The sequence below is a fragment of the Gracilinanus agilis genome, chromosome 2 (genome assembly GCF_016433145.1).
Source record: "Gracilinanus agilis isolate LMUSP501 chromosome 2, AgileGrace, whole genome shotgun sequence".
NCBI lineage: Eukaryota > Metazoa > Chordata > Mammalia > Didelphimorphia > Didelphidae > Gracilinanus > Gracilinanus agilis.
This window is the reverse complement of record NC_058131.1, coordinates 592,391,874-592,411,520: the sequence shown is the minus strand read 5'-3', so window position 1 is coordinate 592,411,520 and position 19,647 is coordinate 592,391,874.

Here is a 19,647-nt window from a genome sequence, read left to right as displayed (position 1 = left end):
TGTGTTACTCCAGGAAAGTCATTGAACCTACCTGCTTCAGTTTCCTCACCTGTAAAATGTGGAAAATAAAAGCATGACCTACTATAGTTGTTTTGAGATTGAATGAAATAATATTTAAGTGCTTTGCAAACTTCAAAGTGACACATAAATCTTAGTTATTGTTATTGCTTGTATTTGTCATATATCTCTATCTGTCTCTGTCCATCCATCTGTCCATCTATCTAATATATCAATTTATCAATCATCTATCTCTATCTCTTTGTCTGTCTGTCTATCTATCTATCTATCTATCTATCTATCTATCTATCTATCCCTTTAGAATGTTAGGTCTTTGTGAAACATGACTTTCATTTTTGTTTTTGTATCCTAGCACTTAGCCCAGTTCCTCTCACATTACAGGCACTTAATAAATACTTGATGATTGAAAAATGTTCAAAGAAGCTAATTTACATGTTGGCTGATGAATTATGATCTTTTCTGTGGCAGAAACTCTAAAAAAATCTACCTACTACAGCTAGGTGGCTTAGTGGATAGAGCCAAACCTGGAATCAGGAGTTCTCGGGTTTAAATCTGGCCTCAGATACTTCCTAGTTGTGTGACTCTGGACAAATCATTTAACTCAAGCTGCCTAGCATTTAATTGTTTTCTGTCTTGGAATAAATATTTTGTATCTTTTCTAAATAGAAGGTATGTTTTTTAAATCTACCTATATCTGTAAAGGAACTGTGTAATCTCTGCAGAGAGTATCCACATCATGAAATTCGTGAATTATTCAAGAAGTTCTTCAAATCCAAAAAGAAGAAGAAGAAGAAGAAGGAGAAGGACAAGGACAAGGACAAGGACAAGGACAAGGACAAGGACATATTCAGATTGTTAAACGTGATATTTGCTTCCCTCCCAACCAGGGCTGGTTTCTTTCACCTTCAATCTTTTGAAAATATGGTTGTTCATGTACTCTCAAAGAGAATGGATAGGTGGTAAAAAGGTGACATTTTAAAAAAGAGTTTAAATCCTTCCAAAGTAGTTAGCATCACTATTTTTAAACAATAGTTTTATGTTCTTTTATACAGTCTGCTTTTATTTTTCCTATGGAAGTTTCTAATGGTCTTAACTTCTATTTTGGAATTTCTAATCTTGAATGTTTATCATCACTTTCTAAATGACATACTTCTCTGGCTAGTTCCTAAATTATTCTTACTGGCTATATTTTTATAGCTCTGGAAAACTAATAATTTATTTTTAATTTTTAAAATGCCTGGAGAGAAAACTGATGAAGTAAACTTTCTCAATTGTATGTTCAATTCTTGTGCCAACTGTTTTTCATTTTGTTTTGTCTATATTTGTAATTTCATTAGTGTAGGGAGCTCCTCCTGATAAAGTGAGAAAATGAGGAAATTCCCTCTACCAACATATAACTGCAATTATTCTACAACCTAGAGTTTCCTGGGCTACTGAGAGATAATTTAAGTGATTTGCTCAGTGTCAGACAGCCAATCAGAGAGGTAGGAGTTGAATCCAGCTTGTGTTGACTCTGAGGCTGGCTGCAATTTCTCTATTCACTATAACAAACTGGCTCTACTGTCAACTTGTTGCATTTGTCAAATATGCATCATTTAAATTTCACTTGGAAAGATTTCTTTAATGGGTAAAAACTATCAACATTTATTAAGGTCAAGGCACTGCCCTTGGTGCTGAGGGCACAAAGACAAAGTGAAGAGCAATACATTCCCATTAGAAGCTTAAACTTTACTGGGCATAGTGTATTTATTTATTTCAATAAGTTTAAGGTATGCAGAGAGTATTAAGAGCTAGGGCATTTAGGAATGACTTCCCATTGGATAATGACAATAAACTGAGCTGGTGAAATAACATCAGAAATATAAGTATCAGAGTTGAGAGGCGATATGTACTCCAGCCCCCTTCCAATGAAGCTTGTTTGAGGAATATTGCAGTTGTCTGATGTGATCATTTCTATATATTGATGAATGTATATTAAAAAAAGACAAAACAAATAAAATTTCATGTCCTTCAAATTATGGGGACCTGGAATGTTTTCCATTTTTACATTAGTACATTAGTCGTTGAATTCTACAAGGTGATTTATGGTTATTTATCTAGAGGAGGATATTTTTTAACCAGTAGTAATCTTCTAGTTCTGTTACTTGAAGGAAACCTAAATTATGTCTCTCTTTGTTATTTATATAAAGCATAATTCTTTAGGTGGACATCTTTATGAAAGAGATATTATATTCACAAAAGCTTAACAAATGAAATTTCTTTATCTTTACAAAAGAGATATTATTTTCAAAACAGCTTAACAAATGAAATTTCAGAGTTTGAGAAATTTCACACTAATAAGACATTCAGTTTCATCAAGGAAAGGAGAAGGGAACAAGCATTTATGAAGGGCCTACTATATACCTGACTTTACACAAAGCACTTTACAATAATATGTCATTTGGTTTTCACAACAAACCTGGGAGATAATTGCTCTGATCATCTCTATTTTAAAGTGAAGGAGACTTAACTGTTTAGTTAAGTGACTTGCCTGAGACCACAAAGTTAGTGTCTGGGGTTAGATTTTAGCTCTGATTCTCCTTACTCTAGACCAAATGCTGTATCTATTAATGGACATATCCCTTATTCTTTTAAAGGGCAGTATTCAACTAAAGACAAAACCTATTGAATCTTACCCTCACTAACCCCTCCTCCTATATTTCAGTGTTAATACTTTATAGAGAACACATATCTTTAATCATAAAAATGTTTCATTTAAGGAGTTAATTATACTGTGCATTACTAAGTTTTTAAAAATGTATTTAACTTTGTCTTTAACCTGATTCCTGTTTCTACAAGGGGTGGAGTCTTTTTCAAATTGAGCTGCAAGGCTTTGTAAAGATTTCACAATTTTATGTGGCATTGCTTAAGGTGGGGAAGGATGTTATAATCCTTCTGTTAAATATATATGGGAAAGTAAATTTTCTTATATAATGTCTTTCATCTGTAGTGTTGGAAATAATAAAAGACTGAATTGGAAAAGAACATAACAATATTCTCTTTATACCTCATGCAATGTCTACAGTATACCTTGTGGTATAATAACTAAGGGATAGAATTGCTTATGGTATAGTATGCTTTCTGTAAATTTTCTAGTCAGGAAAATCCGAGTTCAAACCAGACTTGAGACAATTATTAGCTGTGTGACCCTGGACAAGTCACTAAATCTCCATGTTTTTCCATTTTCTTAGCAGTAAAATGAGGGTAATAATAGCTTGAAGGTTTGTTGTGAGGATCACTGAAATAACATTTACTAAAAAGGACTTAGCACAGTACTTGGCAGACCGTAGGCTCTGTAAAAATTATTATGCATTTAGTCCTTTTCATGACAAGAAACTTTGGGAGTTACTTTTTTAAGAATATCATATATTTTATCTGTTTTCTTTTACTTTTTCATAACTGCTTATATTCTAAATAAAGGAGTATGTTTTCTATGTTTTCAAATTATAAGTACTTGTAAAAAATTTAAAGAAATCATGCTACACTTTGAAGCAAAAAATATACAGTGTATGTATTAAAAATACACATTTTCTTCCATAACTTGAGTCTATCACTAGGTAAGATTGACTGCTTTATGATCTAAAATACATTAATTTGTTGTTCCAGAGCTTTTATTTTCTTGTTTTCTGTCTTTTCTGTCTTGTTTTCTAGCTTACTTTCCACATAGTATTGTGGAAAAAGCATTTTCCCTTGAGTTTCTGCTTTTATTCATTATAGAGTTGAATTTTGAGATATCTTATTTTCTTTACAATTCTTTATAATAGTCTGTATCTTTTGCTTCCCCATCTATCCAGTCCATGAAGTCTATGCCAGGATCAGGTGATTGCCTCCTGCTATACTTTGGGTGGGCTGATCAACTCTGCTTGGCCATGAATGAACTAGATTCATTCATCTTCCTGGTTTGAGTCCTCTTTGATTTTTGAGGTCCAGGTTATTGGATTTTTGTGACTTAGTTCTTTGGTGTCTTAGAAGAAAGTAATTGGACTTAGATTTTGCTAAAATTTTGCTACATTGAGTTCAGCAATGTCCTGATTAGTTGCTGCTACTCCCATGTGGCTTACAATGTCCTCTTCATCTTTGAGTTTCTGGTTGCTGAGAGCCCTCCAAACTTGTTTTCTCTGGATACTGAGCCTTGTAGACTACAGGTGTCCTGGTCCACCTGGGAGGGTGCTGTTTGGCTTGCCTCTGCTGGTGTTGGTTTTGCTGGAAGTCTCTTTTCCTTCCTCTCTTTCTGATTGGTTTTGTATGTAGATCTGGGTTGGAAGAAGCAATTTACCATAGTTTTTCACTGGATCTCTTGATTATTATTTGGTGCCATTTGGGGCTTTATGTTGAAGTAGGTATGGTTGAAGTAGGCTGCCTGTCTCTGTTCAGGAAGCTGTCTTTATGCACCTATTATTTGCAAGTTCATTCTAGCTGCTTGGAAATCAAAGGTTAAAAATAGCACCATCCTGTTCTCCCGGAAATTAAAATCTATTTAGAATTGGGGCAGAGAAAAAGCTTTATGCACCAGTGAGTATAATTCAAAGAATATGCTCAGATTAGGAAGAGAAATCTGGAGAAAACACCAGAAGAAATTCAAAGGAACAAGAAATCAGTTGGTGGCATTAGGGGTTTTTTCTCAACTGAGTAAATGAGGGGGTTGGCTTGGAGCAATTGTCCTCTCATATGGTCATCTCCAAACTATGTCTATACTCTTACCTTCTCTTTTTTCTCCTCCTATCTCTTCTTTCTCATCTTCCTCCCATTAGAGTTGTGACTCCCACCTGGATTCTGGGCTCCTATTGGTAATGTGTTATTCAGTGGTTATCTCCAAGCTGTGTACTATATGGATACTTTAAATCCATGCCATGTAATATTTGCTGTTATTATAATGGAAGATTCTCAAGACCAGTGACTTGTCTTACTCTTATTTCTAGATTCAACATTTAGTACAGTTCTTGGAACACAAGAAGTTCTTAATAAGTAATATCTTTATTCATTTTTATGTGAAGGAAGTATAAACCAGGCATGAAGAAGTGCCTGCAGCAGTGAGTAGTGGTAGCAGAGAGCTGGGAACTATTCCTAGTTACTCCATTTATCTGGAAGGTATAATAGGAAAGGTAATTGAATGAATTGGTAGGTTGAAGCAAGATTGTCGGAGACCTTAAATGGTCCTACAACTCTAAGGAGTTGTAGGAAATAGAGAACTGCCCACCAAAAAAAAAATGAATAGGAGCTATTTTCTTGTCTGAACTTGAGTTATTTATGTTACCTGTATCATTCATAGCCATATCTGTCTTTAAGGAAGGTTCATTTGCCATTAATATGAAGGTTGGGTTGTAGAAATCAGAGAGGCTTGTGGAAGGATATAATGCATACTCAACTCTACTACATGTGATGACTTCTGCCATTATAATGGAAGATGCTTGAGGGCTATGACTTGTCTTACTTTTATTTGCAGCTTCAGCACTTATAACAGTTCCTGGCACACAACTGCTAAATTAAATTGATTTTTATTTAATTTATTATGTATTATATGTTGCACATATAATATATTAATTAACTAATTAATATATCCATTCATTCATATGTGTTTGTTTTCATTCATTAACTGTCCTGGATAGAAGAACGAGGGTCTGAATTAGAATGGTGGCAATAGGAATAAAGACGAGAGAGATACTAGAGATATTGGGAAGGTAGAATGGACAGTTCTTTGCATCTGAGTGTTGAAAAAAATAAAGACTTAAGGATGATTCACAGGTTTCAAGCCTAAAGTTCTAGATGGATGGTGGTGCCATTAAAATTAAAGGGAAATCAAGAGGCAATAGAAGATGCCTAGTCTTCAGAATCATCATAGAAAAATTCCTTTATGGCCATCACAGTTAGAGGGTTGGTGTTGTCTTTATTGTGTTCTAATCCTTGGAAATGATATTGGCTCCTTTATGTAGTATTTTAGAGTAACTCCGTGAGCCAGGTAGTAGAAGTGTCATTATTTTCAGTTTAAAGATCAGGAAGCTGAGGTTCAGAAATGGTTGTATAGCATAACTCAAACCCACATTCTTTGTTTCCTGATGTGTGTGTTCCCTTTGGTAAAACTCAGTTGTTTGGACAATGTAGTTACCCCAAAATGTTTAATTCCCCAATTATTGTGGATAAATAGGAATTTATTGACTTAATACTCTTGTGAAACAGTTTTCTAATTATATAGGGTTATCCAAGGGAGAAAGAAAAACTTTTTCACATAATCCACTTGATCAACAAGGAAGGATAAAAGCATTCATAAATTGCTTACTGTGTGCCAGGCACTGTATTAAGTAATTTAGAAATATTTTCTCATTTGATTTTCACAACAAGCCTAGGAGACAGGATTATACCATGGTGATAGCTGTTCTACAGTTGCGGAAACTGAGGCATATGAAAATTAAATGACTTGCCCAAGATCACAGTTAGTAAATGTCCAAAGCCAGTTATGAACTGCCCATTGCTAAATCTTTTGCACTATCGCTAGATAGTGCTTTGAGTAAGTAAAAGTGCAACTAATGAGCAATGTATATCTTATAACAGGTGAAAGGAAGCAGTTATGTACTGCAATTTGTGGTTCATAAAACATTTGTGAGTGTAATGATAGGACCTTAGATTTTGAGCTGGAAAGAGTCTTAATGATCATCTATTCTTAATTCATTATTTTTGCAAATTAGGAAACTAAAGTCTAGAGAGTACAAATTCCTCAGCCACACTAAGTAAGTGGGTTTGCCAGAATTTGAAGTAAAATCTTCTAAAGTCAAATTCAGCATTCTTTCCACTGCACAATGCTGGCCCTTTCTGTTCACTGAAACTTCATTGAAAATTATTTCTCATAATTTTATTACCACTGGAGGTAACAACTTCAAATGCAGATATCTTTTTTTGCAAGAGTATTTCTTCTGTTTTAATTTGCATTAACTGTGTCATCTTCTACAATGAAAGAGAATCTTTCAAAAAAAACCATCAAAAACCCATCATCATAAAGAAATATTCTCCTACTTCCTTAATTTGGCTTCTTTGTATCTAATTTCATATCTTCCTTTGCCTAATAGGTATTTAAGAATTTGTTTTGAGGTATTATATCAAAGTTGTTTGGAGGATAATTTTGGAAAAATTCCTTCTCTGCCATCTTTGCCCTCCCTTGCCTAATAAGTATTTCAAAGGATGTGTTAATATTTTAAACAGGAGACTAGTCATTTATTATAGATGGACACTTTGATAAATGAAATCAATTTATATATAACTTGGGTGACATATCCACAGTAAATTCTCACTTTTAAAGACAACTTTAAACTTAAAATCATAATTTTGCAAGACTTTTTGGTTTTACTTGTGTTAGCACTCTCTCCATTAATATAGATTCCCTCACCCTGATGACTTTGTATATGTTTTCAGGATTCTTTGTGGTTCAGAACTAATCCATCTTGGGAACAGCTAGGTAGCTCAGTGGGTTGAGAGCCAGTTGTAGAGACAGGAGGTTCTGGGTTCAAATGTGGCCTCAGACACTTCCTAGATGTGTGACCCTGGGCAAGTCACTTAACCCTCATTGCCCAGCCCTTATTCCTCTTTTGCCTTGGAACCAATATATGATATTGATTCTAAGACAAAAGACAAGGGTTTAAAAAAAAGTTAACCATCTTACAGGGAACTAGGGCATGAACTTCTTTAAACTTGGCCATACTGGTCTTAAATAGATGTAACAACACATCATTAGATCTTTACTTGAAGACTTTCCAATTTATCTTTCACTGGCATTGCCTCCAAGGATCCATTGGTTGGAAGAAAACTTTGGTGGAGGAATTTTAATGTATATATTTTAAATCCAGGCTGGCAAGAACAGTTAGTAAACTTTCACCTCCTTTTGTTAAACTTAATTTCCCAAAGGTAGATGTTCGTTTGCTGTAAAACTCTGATCAGCGAATCATCCTTAAATGAATATACCAGTAATTCCAATTAAGTTCCATGTGTTAATTCATTGGTGTTCATAATGGACCTTGTTAATTAAAAAAAATGACAAAGGTTGTTTTTTTGGTAGTGTAAATTTAGGATAATTAATAAATATGCTAATTTTTCTGCTACAGGCATTAGCTAGCATTATTGTAATGAATCCATAATTGTTTGCCTGAAGTTTGTGCTGCTAATTAATTTATTATAATGAAGTCCTTCAATTTCAGGAATTCTTAATTTGGCCTCTAAGCCACTTTAAAAATATTTTGATAGTTCTTTCAATATAATTTGTTTCCTTTGTAATCCAATTTATTTTATTTTACTCACTTAAAAACATTATTCTGAGAAGAGGTTCATAGGTTTCACCAGATTGCCAAAAGGTTCCACTACACACATACACATATATTTTATGAACTCCAGTTCTATTTGATTGAACCCAACTTAAAACAACTTTTTATTGAAGACATGTTTTAAAACTTTTGAGACTTTAAAATTTTTTTAAAGATGTGTTTTAAAATATGATGCTTAAATCATGTCGTAATGAAGTTTCAGTACATCATCTTTGGTGTCAAAAAACATTTTCTTGTGCTCTTATAAAATATTTTAAGGTAAAATATAACATAAGGATATAGTTAATATACTCAAATTAAAAATTCTAGTTCTTCTGAATCATTATATGGATATATCTAAATCATTATAGGATATTTCCCTACTAACATAGTTCTTTAGAGAATCATTTATGTGATTTTAATTGAAAAAATTAAAACATTTTCATAAGTAAACACCTTACTCTTGCTGTAACACAATGATGAACTATTTCTTCACTAAAGTCCTGCTTCAGTGCCTCATTGAATCATGAAAGTGACCTTGAGTTTTCAAAGGCTATATGCCAGCAGAGCACAATCCCAGCAGTTCGGTAAACAGAATAGTTTGTGACTAGAGCTGTCAACAGACTGTTTGTTTTTCATTGGAGGATGGCCTGGCTAAGCCCAAAGCTCCTCATCAGTTAGCATTATACATTCCCAGCTCCCTCTGCCTTGCTTTACAGACAAGGAAACTAACATTCATGAGATCATATATTTAGAACTTGAAGGGGCATTATAAGTGATCTAAACTCCCCCATTCTTTTCATATGAAGTAACTGATGTCCCGAGAAGCTGTGACATACCAAAGGTCTCAAACTCAGTTACAGTCAGGATTTTACTTCAGTTCCTCTGATTTTAAATCTAGTATTCACTGCAGTGTGCTTTGCAAGAAGTTTATTAACTTACCTAGGGTCACACAGGCGGCAAGCAGCAGGGCTGGAAATGGAACCAAGGTCTTGTGACTTCAAATCCAAAATTCTTTCCTCTCTACCTTGAAACTTCCCTTTGAGTTGTAGAATGATGATTTTTTTTTAATGTGGAAACCAGAAAATTTGTGACCTGCTTTGGAAAAGGGAGAGCCTACACTAACAATATTGTAGTGAAGTATTAAATTAAATTAATGATTCAATATCTTAAGATAGGTAAGATTTGGTAAGTGGTCAGTCCTTAGTTTGGTCTAGAAATGTTTTAAAGATTTAATGATGTTATTTTAAATTCACATGCATATATACATATATGTATAAATATATATAAAGACAATCTAGAAAAACATACACACATATGTGTGTATGCTTTACTTGGTTGTCTTTTTATCTAATAAATATGCCAATGGTTTAAATTGGTAGATAAAATTAATCACAGCTAAAAACTTTACTTTGTGTCCTTTATTAAAATTAATAGCCTACAAACTAACCATTAATTTTATCTTTAATTGGAAAAGCAAAATCAGTTCAAGTATAAGATTTATGAAAGTGATAATGATGGTGTTTGTAAACTTAAATACACATGCTTTATACTTGATTGCTTTTTTGGTTCATCTTTTGATAAGACTCCTCATGAACCATGGAGCAATATTTCAGTTGCAAAACAAATTGAGCATAAAACTTGTTGAGCTAACAAGGAAAACTCTTGCTTCATACTAATAGACCTATTATCAACTATTTGTTTCTCTGTTCTGCAGTGTAGGCTACTAATAGCAGGGCTCTGGCATTCGGACATCAGATTCTCACTTATTGGTAAAATGTATATTTAAAAATTTTTGGCTTGTGACATTTTATTCATCAAGCATTTTTAAACACTTGCCATATTGTGGGTATTGTGCTAAAAACTGGGAATGAAAAGAATGGTAGAAATGTGGTCCTTGCCCTCAAGGACTTCATATCCTAGTGAGTGAGACAACATGAAAAAATTGTACATAGAAGCCGTGTAAGTGGAAAAAAATGTCAAAGAAAGGGCATTAGTAGCAAGAAGAAAGTGGGCATGGAAAGTACTTCTTTTTTTTTAAACCCTTACCTTCCATCTTGGAGTCAATACTGTGTATTGGCTCCAAGGCAGAAGAGTGGTAAGGGTAGGCAATGGGGGTAAGTGACTTGCCCAGGGTCACACAGCTAGGAAGTGTCTGAGACCAGATTTGAACCTAGGACCTCCCTTCTCTAGGCCTGACTCTCAATCCACTGAGGTACCCAGCTGCCCCCATGGAAAGTACTTCTGCAGAAGGTATAATTTGAGTTTTGTCATGAAGGATGCCAGGGAAATTGTGATGGTAGTATATTTTCTACATTTTAATGCTGGAGTAAATACAAAAGTAACTAACATGGTCAGATATGAAGGTTAATCAATAGGGTGTTACGTCTGGGGCATTCAAGAATATAGTGTCTTAAGCCTAAAAAAAAACATAATTCTAACTCTATTAGTGATTTTATTATTTACTTTGTGGGTGTATTTTCTCTTTTAATTTTGTATATATGTTTTGAAATGGTAGGCGAAATCAAACAAGCAATTTCTATGGGTGGAGTCATCTTTGTCATTAAAGGATCTAAAGCAGGAAATACTACTCAGAGTAAGCTTTGAAGCACTAATCGGGATAGTATTGATTTTTAAAAGAAAGTTGCTGAATTGAAAAGAGAAATCTGATTTAGACACATAAAAGCAGGTTTTGGTGAGTTGTGCTTAGCTGCATCTGAGTAAACCTGAAAGGATCAAGATTAGATCAGATCTTTCTGGTGTTTTTTATCATTCTACTTTCAGTCTTCCTCCATGTTCTTTTCTCTTCTTTTTGTTGCCTGAGGTAGTTATGGCTGTATTGGTATTGTTGTTCAATTGTTGTTCAATTGTTTTCATTTTTTATTATTTTTATGTTTTTTCTCCAATCACATATTGATACAATTTTTCTGTTCCTTCTATGTCTGTAGATAGCCTTTTTTGTCATTAGCCCCTTGATGTTGTTTTGGATCTTTTCAATCTTACGTGACTCTTCGTGACCCCATTTGGGGTTTTCTTGGCAAAGCTAGTGGAGTGGTTTGCTATTTCCTTCACCAGATCATTTTACAGATGAGGAAACTGTGATAAATAGGGTTAAAAACTCATACAGTTAGTTAAGTATCTGAGGCCAGATTTGAACTCAGAAAGATGAGTCTTCCTGACTTCAGGCCAGGAACACTAGCCATTGCACCACTAGATGCCCTTATGGCTGGTGGGCACAAGTTAAATCTGGATCCAGTTTAGAATTGGTAATTTCTTGTATCTTTAAGTCTTTTATCTGCCTGTGAATAAGCATCAACATAATATAAAACTTTCATCACTATGAATTAACTGAATGGTTAATTTAATTGGTAATTTTTTATGTTAACCAAGTTCTGCTAAATAGATCCTTGAATTAAACATCATTTAATTAAATGTTACTTCTTTGCCTACTGTTTTTAGCAGAAAGAAGAGAGATCCTGGGGATAGGGGGGGATTATGAAAGAGTTAATGAAAAAAAAAGAAAATTATTTAGAGTAGCATCTGAAGTATGTGATAACAAGGGTAAGAGGAGAATTGAGGGAGGCACCAGAATTAGGAATCCAATAATGGTGGCTGTGACCAAAAAGGGAATGATTGAATAACTATTGATCAGATACAAAAAATCTTCAAACCTTTAGATCCAGACAGAATGAGTTACCAAAAAATCAAGGTATTAATTGCTTCAAGGTGAAATCAGGAAATTTAGGGATTATAAGAAGAGAGAACTCTGGAACCAAGAACCAAAGACCAAGTCTTCTGTAGATATTGAATGCTCTGGGAAGCTGGCCTAGATTGGCAAGGCCTAGAGTTCAGGACTAAACTGGTCATTTGTAGATAATTTTATAATGCTTTGCAAGAAGTGTAGAATAATAGGAGAGCCAGGGAAAGAGAGAACACTAGGCAATGGTTAAAAATTGCAACTGGACAATCCCATTTACTGGATGCTTTGAAATACCCAGGTACACTGGCCATTGAAATTCTCTAGCATGAAAAAAATGTTCACTTATAAAAAGAGATATTGAAGTATCTCTCATTATTCCTCTCTAAATTGTTACTTCCTACTGTCTATCTAGATAATAGCTGGTTCTTGCTTCTGAATAAGAAAGTATCTTCTGAAGGAAAGATTTGAGTTACAGAATAAAAAATCACTTTCCAAGGCAGTTAAATTATACACTGGATAGAGCATTGGAGTTCTAATCTGGTCTCAGACACATACTAGCTCTGTGACCCTGGGCAAGTCAATTAATCCTTTTTGACTCAGTTCCTCATCTATGAAATAGGCTGGAGTAGGAGATGGCAAATCACCCCAGAATCTTTGCCAAGGAAATTTCAAATGGAATCAGGAAGAGTCAGTCATGACTGAAATGACTGAACAACATTGCCAATCCTTCTCACTTATTTCCTTTCCTTTTCACTACAAAGTCAGAGAAGGTTAATTACCTCTAAGATCTCTTCAATCTCTAATTCCTATCATCTTTTGATACAAAAAAAAAGATAATTTGGCTATTCACTTAAACAAATACTTAGCATGTCAGAAAACTTTACTAGGTACTATGGATATCAAAAATAAAGAATGGCAGAGACCCTGACCTCAAACTTTTCTAGACTAAAAATGAAGAGAGAACAAAATAAAATAATGAAAGGGTAATTTAAGGGTGGACTTCTCACAGTTATAAAAATCTTCTGAAGTTGTCAAAAGAAGAGGGTCTTACTAAGTATGCCCTATATAGCATCCAATAAAATTTCTTTTGAGCACCTATTACAAATAATGTCCAACTAAATGCTATAGGGATAAAGTGTATAAAATGTAAATTTTATAATTGTTTTCCATAAGGAACATATAAGGATCAATTACCTTTTCTCATTTTTCACCCTTCTTGTTCTTGGCAATATTTTAACACTATTAACTACTTCCTTCTTCCTAATCTCTCTTCTTTTGATTCCTATGACTCTTAGACTTTGGTTCTCTTCTACCTCTCTGAATATTACCTCCTTATTTGTCTCCTTTTCTTCCACCATTAACCTAAATGTAAATATCTTTCAAGGTTCTATTCTTGGTTATCTTTCCTTATATATTTTTCAGTTTTTATTAAATAATTAGTTGATAATGTGTTTTCCTTCCCTACTCTCTGTCTTGTCTGCAGATTCAAAATAAAAAATGAGAATGAAAAAGGACAAAAACTGTTGTGATGGACTGAAGATACTCCCGAACTCTTCTCAGAGGAATTTTATTATAGATTTATTTCCCATATTTGGATCAATTAAAGTCTGATGCCAGTGCTTTATCAGAGTATGAATGGAATTTTAGGATTTTTTTGTTTGTTTTTTTAGGCTATACTAATGGAATATGAACTGAGTGGGAAGCTAGGTGACACAGTAGATAGAGCATCAGCCTAGAATCAAGAACACCTGACTGCAAATATGGCCTCAAGCACTTAATGTGTTTCCCTTTACAAGTCACTTAGCCCTGTTTACCTCAGTTTCCTCATCTGTAAAGTGAGCTGGAGAAGGAAGAGGCAAATCAGTTCTTTACCAAGAAAAACTTACATGGAGTCATGAAGAGTTAAATGTGACTGAAATGAATAAACAACCACTTTGGCTGGGTACAATATTCAACATCCATGATATGATGACTAGCCTAAATTTAGGGGAGACCATATCAAAAGGGGGATATTTATTTATGCATGTATGTACATGTAAATACATGCATGTATATGTGAATATGTATATTTCCTATATGTAAGTATACATATATATGTGTACTATTATATATATATATAATATGTTTATTTATGAACATAAACACACATGCTTCATTCTTCTCTCAGCTCAACTTTTGGTTCTTTAGGTGTTGCTACCATTGCTTCTTTTTTAAGTTGATTTTGTTTTTATTTTTTTTAATTTTTTAGAAAAATTTTCCTATAGTTACATGATTCATGTTCTTTCTCTCTCCCCACCCCCTCAATCCCCAGTAGCCGAGGTAAATTTCCACTCGTTTCTTCCTGTGCCATCAATCAAGACCTATTTCCATATTATTGATAATTGTTCTAGGGTGGTCATTAAGAGTCTACATCCAAATCGTGTCCACATCAACCCATGTGTTCAAGCAGTTGTTTTTCTTCTGTGTTTCCACTCCTGTACTTCTTCCTCTGAATGTGGTTAGTGTTTTTTCCATAATCCCTCAGAATTGTCCTGGGTCATTGCATTGCTGCTAGTACAGAAGTCCATTATATTTGATTGTACCACAGTGTATCAGTCTCTGTGTACAATGTTCTTCTGGCTCTGCTCCCTTCACTCTGTATCAGTTCCTAGAGGTCTTTCTAGTTCACATGGAATTCCTCCAGTTTGTTATTCTTTTGAGCACAATAGTATTCCATCACCAGCATATACCACAATTTGTTCAACCATTCTCCAAATGAAGGGCATACCCTTGTTTTCTAGTTATTTTGCCACCACAAAGAGTGAGGCTATACATAATTTTGTACATCCCTATGATCTCTTTGGGGTACAAACCCAGCAATGTTATGGCTGGATCAAAGGGCAGGCAATCTTTTAGCGCTCTTTGGCTAATTTGCAAATTGCAAATTTCAAATTGCAATCCAGAATGGTTGAATCAATTCACAACTTCACCAGAAATGCATTAATGTCCCAATTTTGCCACATCCTCTTCATCATTCATTACTCTCCCTGCTGTCATTTTAGCCAATCTACTGGGTGTGAGGTGATACCTCAGAGTTGTTTTGATTTACATTTCTCTAATTATTAGAGATTTAGAACACTTTCTCATGTGCTTATTGATAGTTTTGATTTCTTTATCTGAAAATTGCCTATTCATGTCCCTTGCCCATTTATCAGTTGGGGAATGGCTTGATTTTTTGTACAATTGATTTAGATCCTTGTATATTTGAGTTATTAGACCTTTGCCAGAGTTTTTTGTTATAAAGATTTTTTCCCAGTTTGTTGTTTCCCTTCTGATTTTAGTTGTATCACTTTTGTTTGTACAAACCCTTTTTTAATTTAATGTAATCAAAATTATTTCTTTATATTTTGTAATTTTTTTCTAACTCTTTTTTTGGTTTTAAAATCTTTCCTTTCCCAGAGATCTGACATGTATACTATTCTGTGTTCGCCTGATTTTCTTATAGTTTCCTTCTTTATATTCAAGTCATTCACCCACTCTGTATTTATCTTGGTGTAGGGTGTGAGACGTTGATCTAAACCTAATCTCTCCCATATTGTTTTCCAATTTTCCCAGAAGTTTTTGTCAAATAGGGAATTTTTGTCCCAAAAGTTGGGCTCTTTGGGTTTATCATAGATTGTCTTGCTGATGTCATTTACCTCAAGTCTATTCCATTGATCTTCCCTTCTGTCACTTAGCCAGTTCCATATTGTTTTGATGACCACTTCTTTATAGTATAGTTTAATATCTGGTACTGCTAGGCCACCTTCCATCACATTATTTCCCTTGATGTTCTTGATCTTTTGTTCTTCCAAATGAACTTTGTTATAGTTTTTTTCTAATTCTGTAAAAAAAGTTTCTTGGTAGTTTGATAGGCATGGCACTAAATAAGTAAATTAATTTGGGTAGGATGCTCATTTTTATTATGTTAGCTCATCCTACCCATGAGCAATTAATGTTTTTCTAAAGGTTTAGATCTAGTTTTAATTGTTTGGAATGTGTTTTGTAGTTGTGTTCGTATAGTTCCTGATAGATTCCCAAGTATTTTATGTTGTCTAGGGTGATTTTAAATGGTGTTTCTCTTTCTACCTCTTGTTGCTGTGATGTGTTGGAAATATATAGAAATGCTGATGATTTATGTGCATTTATTTTGTATCCTACAATTTTGCTAAAGTTGTTGATTATTTCTACTAGCTTTTTAGTTTTTTTTCTCTAGGATTATTTAGGTAGACCATCCTATCATCTGCAAAGAGTGATAATTTAGTCTCTTCATTGCCTATTTTAATACCTTCAATTTCTTTTTCTCCTTTAATTGCTACTGCCAGTGTTTCTAGTACAATGTTAAACAATAGAGGTGATAATAGGAATCCTTGTTTCACTCCTGATCTTATTTGGAAGGCTTCTAATTTGTCTCCATTGCTTATGATGCTTATTGATGGTTTTAGATATATACTGTTTATTATTTTTAGGAAAGGTCCTTCTATTCCTATACTTTCTAGTGTTTTCAATAGGAATGGATGTTGTATTTTATCAAAGGCTTTTTCAGCATCTATTGAGATAATCATGTGATTTTTGTTGTTATCTTGTCGATATATTCAATTATGTGGATGGTTTTCCTAATGTTCAACCTCCTTACATTCCTGGTATAAATCCCACCTGATCATGATGGATAACCCTCTTGATCACTTGCTGGAGTCTTTTTGCTAGTATGCTATTTAAAATTTTTGCATCCGTGTTCATTTGGGAGATTGGTTTGTAGTTTTTTTTCTCTGTTATTGGTTTGCCTGGCTTTGGAATCAGTACCATATTTGTGTCATAAAACAAATTTGGTAGGACTCCTTCTTTGCTTATTATGTCAAATAATTTGTATAGTATTGGGATTAGTTGTTCTTTGACAGTTTGATAGAATTCACTTGTGAATCCATCAGGCCCTGGAGATTTTTTCTTAGGGAGTTCTTTGATAGCTTGTTCAATTTCTTTTTCTGATATGGGATTATTTAAGTATTCTACTTCTTCTGCTGTTAAACTAGGCAATTTATTTTTTTGTAAATATTCATCCATATCACCTAGATTGCTATATTTATTGCTATATAATTGGGCAAAATAGTTTTTAATGATTGCCTTAATTTCCTCTTCATTAGAGGTGAGGTCTCCCTTTTCATCTTTGATACTATTAATTTGGTTTTCTTCTTTCTTTCTTTTTTTTTAAACTTAGATTGACCAGTACTTTGTCTATTTTATCTGTTTTTTTTTTCACAATACCAGCTTCTAGTCTTATTTATTAATTCAATAGTTCTTTTATTCCTGGTTTCCCTGCCCTCTGAAGACTTCTTGTCTTTCCAATTGATGGAATTAAGCCTGTATTGATTGGATTAGTCTGTATTGTTTAATGTGCCCTGAGGCTAAAACCTGTAGAGGGGAAAAAAAGACGTTGGGGGACAAGATGGAGTGTTTTCACTGAGCTGTCCAGCAGTAGGGTCCCAGTGCTCTGTCCTTCTGTTTAACCTGTTTTTCTTTCCTCTTCAAGTCCTTTGTTCTCTATATTGGTCTGAGGTTTGTCTCCATCTAAGCCACCATCTTCTGAGCATATTTGCTGTGTTTCTCTGGTTTTCTCCTACAGTTACCTTCCCAGTGCCTGTGTTCAACTCCCCAAGTCTGGAGCCAACAAAGCCCTCTCATCAGGCTGGTGCACCCGCTTACCCAGAGATTTCAGGGGCCCCTGGAGACTCCACAAGGTATGTGGTGAAGGGTCTTGGGATTCCCCTTATATACCATCAGACCTGACAGTTCAAGAATTCAAGCCTTTTTCTTGGAGTACCTCTTTAGCTGTCCAGCGGTAGGATTCCCCCTGCTCTGTCCCATTGTTAGTTTTGTTCCTCTTTCTTTTTGAAGTGCATTGTTTTTTATCTTGGTGTGGAAGAGTGCAGAGGTTTTAAGATTGGCTCCAAGAACTCTGCATCTTTTCCTTTAATCCAGATATTCTTTGCTATAGTTTCTGATAAGCCTAGAAAATTATAATTGTCTTCTTTTTAAATTATTTTTTGACTTACTGGCTTACCACATAATACTTTAATATAATTTTTTAATTTTCTAAATATTCATGTTGCTTAATCTGGTATTTTCTTAGATAAATTTATAATACTGTTATCTATAGTACTGTTTTTCACTATATATTTTGTGTGTGCCTATATGCATTGTCTCACCAATTAGACTAGAAATTGCTCATGCATACCATATATTTTAGCATAAAATGCCAGGTTGGAGAATTGTTGGCACTCAGTAAGAAGTACTTGTGATTTGATTGATTGACTATGTGACTGTGTATTTGTATATATGTAAGAATCGGTAAGATTAGACCTAGAATCTTTTCTGTATTTTTTAAGCAATGATTTTCATGTCTTCTTCCTCAGGTTTTGAATGAGGTATTTTTAGATATGAAACATTTAAACGAATTACTTTCTATGTTAGGAATAGAATATAGATGAATTTGCTTGTGTTTTCATATAGCTGGACATACAAATATATTTTCTTACATATCTATTTTACTTCACTTTTGGTCAGATTCTCAGAATGAGAAGCTCATTGGAAGTTTTCCAAAATTCAATTTATGATTTGGTTAGGTCTCCAAAACTTTGAATCTTTGCAAACTTAATTCTTACTGAGATAGATCAATGCTTTTATCTTAGAGAGATTCCTTCCATACTATTGTTGTTTCCTTGAGCAGGACTATATTTCTGAAAAGAAATGATATTTTTGACATAATTAAGAAATCTGAGAAGGTAGAAACTCTCTACTTCTCATATCTGTATTCTCACTGGGATTTAGGAACATTTGTCTCAGATATATTATGCTATCCTCTACACATGAACATTGTTTTATAAGCACTTGTGTTTTATATATCTAGCTTGTAAATCTATTTAGTCAAGGACCATTTTGTCCTACTGCTTGTGTATTACAATCTTCTGTAAGATGTTATTGGGAACTGAGATGAATGTTATAAATGCAGAAACAAGAGAAAGTAGGTTTCATTGCTATGCTTTTCTCCACATTGTTAATGGAGTATTTTAATGCAAAATTAATAGGTGAACACAGTGAAATTTATTAATTTACGATAAGGGACTTTAACAAATTTATTCATGGCATGCTAGAATTATCATTTTCTCTGTCTCTATTCTGTCTTTCTCTCTACCTCTCTTTTTCAGAGTATAATTATTTTTATATTAGACATTGGAAGATTTCTACAGTTGACTTGCATAGGTTAGGAAAATATTTTGGGATCAGAGAGCTTGATCTACTGTGTGTTAAATAAACTAAAGAAACTCCTGTAGTGTAATTTTTAGGGTAGAGGTAAATTGTATAGTATGATTATATATATTTGCAAACTTTGAATTATTTCCAGAATTATGACAGATATCTCTTCTTATCATTTAAGATCAAACCTAATGAGAGCATATAGGTATAGTACTTTGAAAATTTTAAAGCCTTATAGTGATATTGGTGGTTGGTCCCCATTTTCCCCCATCTCATAATTGGTTGTTGGATTAATTATTTTTTATACAACTGTAATGTTTTCTTAACTACCAGAGACAT